The following is an 8,432-nucleotide window of genomic DNA, read 5'->3' on the forward strand; positions in this document are numbered from 1 at the left end:
TTCATTTGTAGCCGGTGAGTGTACCAAAGATAAATGAAGAAGAAAAAATCATATTAAAAGTAGAAACAATCCTTGAAAGGAGGATTAAATGATTGAGTGACCCAACATTTGTGGAGTACATCATCAAACAAAAGAACCTACCAGTAGAAGAGATGACATGGGGAGATAACTTATTATTACAGAATCACTAATAGTTAGTCAAGTGTTAAGGACAACACTTGTTTGAAGTGGAGGGGCATGTTAAACTATATACAACCCCATGTTAACTCTAGAATCCTTGATCAAGCCTAGATATTGAGTGATTACATTTTGATTGTATTCATTGTAAAATGAGGTTTCCCCCTTGAAGATGACTGTAAGTACTGGTATCTTATCGTTTTTAAGGCGTAAGGTCTGTTGATTTTACACGATTTCGTAAACTATTAATTACTTCCAATGATTTCCTCATTAGTTTAACTTGTGTCACTTCATCATTAAACAATTATACATAGGAAATTTTCAATATTAAAACAATAATAACGGTAGAAACATAGAGAGACAACCAAACAAAAGAGACACAAAAATTGTTGAGAAATCTAGGGCATGAGAATTAAGATATTTCTCTTTGATGATCATTGTTTGTGAATGCTTTTCACTTCTTTAGATTAGGTTCTTCTCTTTTGATTTAGATTATTTAAGTGTTCTTCTTCAACAAACAACTACTAAAGAAGAAACAATATAAATACAAGAGACAAAATATAGGCTTTAAGCCAAGGCCAAAACCTCTCCAACTTGAGAGGAAAACCCAAACAAATTCTTCTTTTTATAGAGACTTCAATTGACGAATACCAAGATCAAGACCCATGACTCAATAACCTCTTTGAGACCAAGTCATAATATTTCTTAGTTTAACTTCTTTTTCCTTGAGTCGACGATGGTCAAACTTCTTCCACCTCCCACTACCTTGGCTAACCTTCAAATTTCGGTCGCTTGGTTAAGATATGAAACTCTCGACCCTTCTTCAAAAACCCTAGTTGCAGTGCTTGACTTATTTTGATATGTTGATCTCCTTCAGTTGGATAGAAGGTCTTCCTTTTGCAACTCAGCTTGATGAGTATCTTCTTTTCTACCCTTGATTTGACTTCTAGATGGACTGTATAAGCCTCAACCCTTTTCTACAGTAGATAACCCTTGAATTTCTCGCACGTGTGAAGAGTTTATGCCCAAAACAGGTTTGAATTATATCACCTTCTTTTCCTTTTTTGTTTGCTTGATGGGAGACTTAACAATGTAAACTTTGAAACGGGAACTATAAACTCAAAATGGGAACTCTGGCCAAAAAACCCCAAAAAAACATCAAAAACAGTGCTGAAAACGAAAAGTGTTGATGCTGGAATAACATTTTTTTTTTTTTTTTTCTTGGGTAAATTTTCAACATTTTTTAAAAATGGCGGTGAAAACCAATTTTTTGCACAAAAATTATCCAAAAAACACCCTCAAAACGAATAGTGTTAATTCAGGAAGAACATTTTTTTTTTTTTTTTTTTTCGAAAGTAAAATTTCAACATTTCGAAATAATGGTGTAAAATATTTTACCATGACCCCGAAAAACATTAAATTTTAAAAAAATAATGAAAACATAAAATTAAAAAAAAAATTAAAACAATGAAAAAACACAAATAAAAAAAAAGTTTAAAAAATTAACAAAACATAAATTAAGATATATAATAAAAACAAAACACAAAATAAAAATATAAAACTTAAAAAAAATTCAAATATAAAAAAAAATATCAATCATAAAAATGTTAAAAAAAAAGATTAATGGTAAAAATTAAAAAACTAAAAAAAATAAATTATTAACAAATAAATAGTGAAAATAAAAAATAAAAAAATAAAAATTATCTTGTAAACCATTAAAAAATTGGCAAAAGAAAAAAAAAATACGGAAAAGAAAAAAAAAAAAAAAAACATTTAAAAAAAACTAAAAATTAAGTAGGTAAAAATAGAAAAATAAAAAAAAAAATTAAGAAAAACAAAAAAAATTAAAAACAAATTAGATTTAAAAAAAATAGAAAATTAACAAAAATAAAAAATAAAAAAAGTTAAAAAAAAATTATCTCACAAATCAAAAAAGAATTTGAAAAAAAAAAAAAAATTAAATATATATATAAAAAATTAAGTAAGTAAAAATAGAGAAATTAAAAAAAAGCATTAGCAAAAACCGGGAAAAAAAAGAAAAAGAAATTAAAAACAAACTAGTTAAAAAAAAAATAGAAAATTAACGAAAAGAAATTATAATACTAGTGAAATTAATATTAAAAAAAACAAAAATAAATTAAAATTAAAAAAAAAAAAACAAAAAAAATGCATATTTTTTATTTAAAAAAATCTAATTATTTTTTATTAAACCTACAATTTTTATTTAAAAAAAAGAAAAAAAAATTAAAATTAAAATTTATTTTAAACCATCTTTTTCTTTAAACAATTTTTTTTTTAAATTTAAAAATACACATAATTAAAAAAAAAGTAAATTTTTTTTTCAAAAAAAATAAATTTTTTAATTTCAAAAAAAATAAATTTTTTAATTTCAAAAAAAATAAATTTTTTAATTTCAAATTAAAAAAATTATTACAAAAAAAAATTTTTAAAATTTAAAATTTTTTTTAACACATTTTTTTTGTTTTTTATTAAAAAAAAAAAAAATTTGCGGCCCCCGGCCGCCCGTGGTGGCACCGCCGTGGGCGGAGGGCCTGGCGTAGTGCCCTCCGCCCACGGCCGCGCGACCACGGGAGGCCAGGGGGCGGGGGGTCGATTCCGGGAATCGACCCCCCGCGCAGGCCCTCCGCCCACGTCCGCGCCACCACGGGCGGCCGGGGCGGGGGGTCGACGTGCAGGCCCCTCCGCCCATGACCGCGCCACCACGGGCGGTCGGCAGGTGGGGGCCGCAAATATTTTTTTTTAATAAAAAAAAATGCGTTACTTTTTTTTTTTTTGTAATAATTTTTTTAATTTGAAATAAAAAAATTAATTTTTTTTGAAAAAAAATTAATTAATTTTTTTTTTTTAATTATTTGTAGTTTTAAATTTAAAAAAAAATGTTAAAAAAAATTTATAATTTTTTTAATAAAAAAAAAGTTTGGTTAAAAAAATAATAATTTTAATTTTATTTTTTTTTAAATAAAAATGTTACATTTAATAAAAATAATAATTATTAACTTGAAAAAAAAAAATTCAAAAATATGCCGTTTTTTTTTTTTTTTTTTTTTTTTTTTAAATGTTTTTTTTTTTTTTCATTTGAAAAAAAATATATTTTCTGCCATTTTCATATTTTTTTTGGGTTTTTTTTTTTTTTTTTTTTTTAATATTAATTTTACTAGTTTTTTTCGTTAATTTCTATTTATTTTTTTAAACTAGTTTGTTTTTTGTTTTTTTTTTTTGTTTGTTTGTTTATTTGTTTTTGTTTGTTTGTTTTTTTGTTTGTTTGTTTTTTTTTTTTTTTTTGTTTTGTTTTTTTTTTTTTTGTTTTTTTTTTTTTTTCCGAGTTTTTGCTAATGTTTTTTCTAAATTTTTTTATTTTTACTTACTTAATTTTTTATATATATATTTTTTTTAATTTTTGTTTTTTTCCAAATTCTTTTAGGGTTTATGAGATAAATTTTTTTTAACATTTTTTTTTTTTTTTGGAGAGAATTATTTCATTTGAATTGAAAATTTAATTAACAATGTATAAATATGTAGAATATCGAAAATGCAAAATATCGACCTTCTTTTTTAAATATGCAAAACAATAAAAACCTCACTACAAAAAAAATAAAAAAAATATAAAAACAAAATAATATGAAGAAGATGACCACTTCCAAAATTATTAAATTTAAAAAATAATTATTTATATTTCATACAATAAAAAAATTTAAAGTAAAAAATAGGTCTTTTAAAAAAATGGTGTGATGCAGAATAACCACTTTTTTAATCAGCATGAAAATCACTACCATTCACTACCATTCTAAAACGTAAAGTACATAAAAAAAAATTAAAGTGCCAAAAACTATGCTCTAAAAAAAACATGTGTGTTCTACATCACCCCTTTTCAAAATCGGGTCACTTTTTTGCTATCTTTACAAAACGGGTAACAATATCAGTTCTCGTTTCAAAGTTTACATTGTTGACTTGTTCTCCTAGGATTCTTGCACTTTTCTTCTTCTTTTAGATGCTTGATTTAGTATGTCTTCAAATGGAGGTCGAGTCATCTCTTTATATAGTGGACCGTCTCTCAAAATAAGCTGACTTGTGCCGTGGGGAAGCTGACTTGCCATCCTAGAAGCATCCTTTTCTCCTTTTGAAGGCTAACAGGAGGGAGAGCTTGTGACAAGGTCTTGGAGGGTTTGTGACACAATTAGCTTTGCTTTTTACAATGAATAACATGCCCAAATGGGTCTTCAAGCTTTGACATTGACTCAATAGGGTTTATGACACGATGACCAACCCTAAAGGCTCACAATGAGAGCCTTAGCTATAAAAATAAAATTCCTTGAGCATGAAACCCATGACTCAAGTATTACAAAATAATTTTATTTTTCTTCTTTACATCAAATACATAAAATCACAATTACACATGTCATTATGAAGAGCGAATCTAGTTACATTTTTCAACACTCCCTCTTAACTAGGGAGGTATTCATAATCTACACAAGGTACTTGGCCATTTCCAATTTGAAGAATTCTCATAGGAAGAGTTGGATTGGTAACCCATCTGTATAGCATCATAACATCCAACATTGTCACATAGCAAGACCTTACTAACAACTCTATCTCTCCACAAGATTAGAGCTCAACGCTGACGAGACCAATGACGTATAGACACCCTCAACATTGTCTCTCTTGGAACATACCCTATTCGGGTTTTCAGAGCATGTTCCACTAGGACCATTCTTATCTTGGATTCCCAACCCTCAAAGAATATCAGTCCTCTACGACCATTCTTATCTTGGATGCCCTAACTCATCCTCAAAGAGTATCATATGCCAGATGTTTACCCAATCCTCCATTTTGTCTTCCCAAGTGAAGACAAGAATGATGTGTCTATCTCTCCCTCTGAACTTAGGCAGGACATACCCATTTCACTGAAGGAATGTACCATTCCTACAAAATGAATGTACCCAAGCTCCCTCTTGACCAGGGACTTGCTTCCAACAACTCTCTAGGTGGAGATCATGGGGTAGCCAACTTCCTGTATAACTCCTTCCTTTGATGTCATGAATTTCTTCTTTGTCATAGAGTCTACATCTTTCGAGACTTCATTGTAGGGGATAGACGTCCATCACTTTCATCCATGAGCCAGTCATGTCATTCTTCCTTTCATTGGAAAGTGATTCATTAGTCAATATCTGGCCTTCCTTCATGCCATGCCACCTTCTTCATGCCATGTTTCTTTAAGGATCTTTCATCTCGCCACATGGTCATCAATGGTGGGAGACATTCACAACTCTTCCCCTGGTAGCCCTACATAAGCCCATCCAGATATTATTCAAAAATAAGAAACGAACATTAAATCAAAATTACCTTTGTGATGGTCTTTCATCATGACATCTTCTAGTTTGCATCAACATCTTGCATACACATTGACACATCTCTAAAAGATATACACTATTAAGGGTCTCTTTCTCTTCCAGACTTCAGCAGAGTCTTCATATCTTTCATAGATATTTCATAGTCAAATCTTTTAGTCCTTGGATGCTGGTGCCTTCTTCATAGTTGCATATTTCATGATCTCTTCCTTTATTTCTTCACACATTTCCTTCCCAGGAACTTTTCAATCAGAATTCCTCTGATTTTTTCAACCACCTCATATTTCTTATGAGGACATATTATGTTGATTTCATCTAGTGAATGTGTGACCCATGTTTTTCTTGCATTCTTTCAAAAGAAGAGATCATTTCTTTTGATCATGTTATCCATGTTATCTGCAACCATATGACATGACTCTATTTTATCAAATATGAACATACATAGCTTATTTTCCTTTAGGTCATCTGGACTTTCTTTAGTGACTTCCTTGATTGAAAGAACTTCTTTCCTTGATCTGCTTCACTTCCTTCATCATTCCACCATCTCCTGAATTCCACAAGTTGGAATTCTTGATGAAACACTTGCTTCCTTTTGATTGGTGAACCTTTTGTTGAAGATTCCAACAAAGGATATTGAGTATCCTCATCCAACAAATGTTTCCTTTTGACTGATGTATGATGAGCTTTGTACTAGATGAGTTTTTCCCCTTTGTCCCATAAGTGCCACTTATGCTTCTAATGAGGTTACCAAGAGCTACATCATTCCATAGGAGAGTGCCATAGTCTTCTATTTCAACTATATTTCATGCTTCTCTATGATCACAAGCTCTTGCTTTTAATGCTTCTATGATGCCATGATGCATCCTATCATTCTCCTTAGAGGTTCATGATGGCCATACCCATACAACCGAAAAAATTGAAAAGAACTATGTGAGGAAGACTATCTCAATCAAAGTAGAGATCTTTTACTTCCTCTTTCTTGGATTTCTTCTTTTCAGCTTCCTCCATTTCTTCGGTGATATGGGCTTCTTCTCTTCCTCTTTTGTTATTGTCCTTCTTGAGCTTAGAATAATCTCTTTTGTAATGTTCATATTCTTTTGTTATTGTTCTTCTTGAGCTTAGAACAATCTCTTTTGTAATGTCCATATTCTTGACATCCATACATTGAATCTCAACTTTTTTTTGTTTTTGTTTTTGTTTTTGTTTTGTTTTGTTTTGTTTTTTTTGTTTTTGTTTTTTTGTTTTTTTTTTTTTTCCTGATAACTAAGCTCCCCAAACTTCTTTTTCCTTCTAGCAAATGTTTAAACTTTCTCATTTGATCCTTCAACACTTTTTGTCTTAAATATGTCTTCTCCTATCTTACATAGAGACCACAAATTGTTGAATGAGATAACTTTCTTCTCCTCATAGACATTTGATACAAGGTTACGTTGTTCATCAGTTAGTGCATTTAGAACAATGGTAATTATTTCTTTACCAGTTATCATCTCTCCTAGATCTTGAATTTGATTTCTTATTTGCGATGCATTTGAGAGCGTAGATATCCCTTCATCCTTTGATGCTTTTAATTTTGTGTAGATAAGATCTTAGTGATATGATCTTTCTTGTCGCGCTTTTAGAGAATAGTTCTACTAGCTTATCATATATATCTTTTGATATCTCCAATTGTGCTATATAGGGGACGAGGGAATCCTTGATGGAATTTATAAGAATTCTTTGAGCTCTTAAATCCTTTTCCATATATTTAGATAGTGCTTTCCCTTCAGATGGTTTGGAGACTAAATTTCCATTGACATGATCAATAACTTCATTTTCCTTGAGGACTAAGTCTATCCTCCTTTTCCATACAAGGAAGTTGGATGACCCAACCAACTTGTTGATCTCCTTGCAAGATGAAGTCATTTTACTAGATTTAATTATAGAAATAAAGGTACATGTCAAATGAAGAAGGATTCTTTAACTTGATCTCTTGGTTGATGATGACTTCTTGATGAGGTCTTGATTCTTCTTGAATTATCTTTTTCAAGATAAAGATTTTCTTTTGAGATGAAATCCTTGCTCCAATGAGAGGGAGATTGCATTAGATATTTTGATGATGATGACAACGTATTAGATCTTGCTTCTCTTGGATGAATAGACTTCAAGTTACTTTGATTTGTAGATCTCTTCAACTCGAGTAGGGTCTTTGTGGTCTTTTGATGATGACTTGAGAATCCCAAGGATTCTTCTGTGTTGATTTGGGGTAGCATCGGATGTGATCTAGCCATAAAAATTGGTGGAGAGGCTAAAGCACATGAGATCTCCAAGACCCATAAATCGTTTTGGGAAATTCCATTCGAATGATGAGTTATTAAAATAATTAATATTTTTAATGGATTCCTAAGTCTAAATTTAGAAAAATAAAAATATTAATGGGTATTAATAAAGATAAGGATGAGAAGTTTCTAAGAGACGAGGATCAAGTCTATTTTAATCTTAGCCGTTGATTAGGGACTTAATCTTGACTGTTGATTCATCAAAAAAAAAGTATAAGAGAAAACTTGAGGGTCATTTGGAGACACACCAACAGATACTCAGTATCCCAAGGAAAATCAATTTTCTTAGAGAGGAAGGAAAATTGATTTCAGAGGGAGAGTTGTAGGGTGGAGGAAGAGGGGGTGACTAGCAGCAGTCAGGAATTTCAGAAAGGGTGACGCAGGGGCTCTGAGAGACAACACAGAGGGAGACACAGATTAGGGACGTAGTGGATGATGCAATGAAGGATAGAGCAACGCAGAGCCAAGCAGGATGACGCAGGGCTGACACAGTTGGGAAGGAAGTCCTCCAGGGTGTCAGGAAGTTTCAGGTGTTTTCTCCTGGTGTCTATGTAAAATATTTCTATAAAAGTGA

This window comes from Pinus tabuliformis, chromosome 6 (assembly GCF_031772625.1).
Source record: "Pinus tabuliformis cultivar Carrire ecotype Pingquan chromosome 6, CPIR1, whole genome shotgun sequence".
NCBI lineage: Eukaryota > Viridiplantae > Streptophyta > Pinopsida > Pinales > Pinaceae > Pinus > Pinus tabuliformis.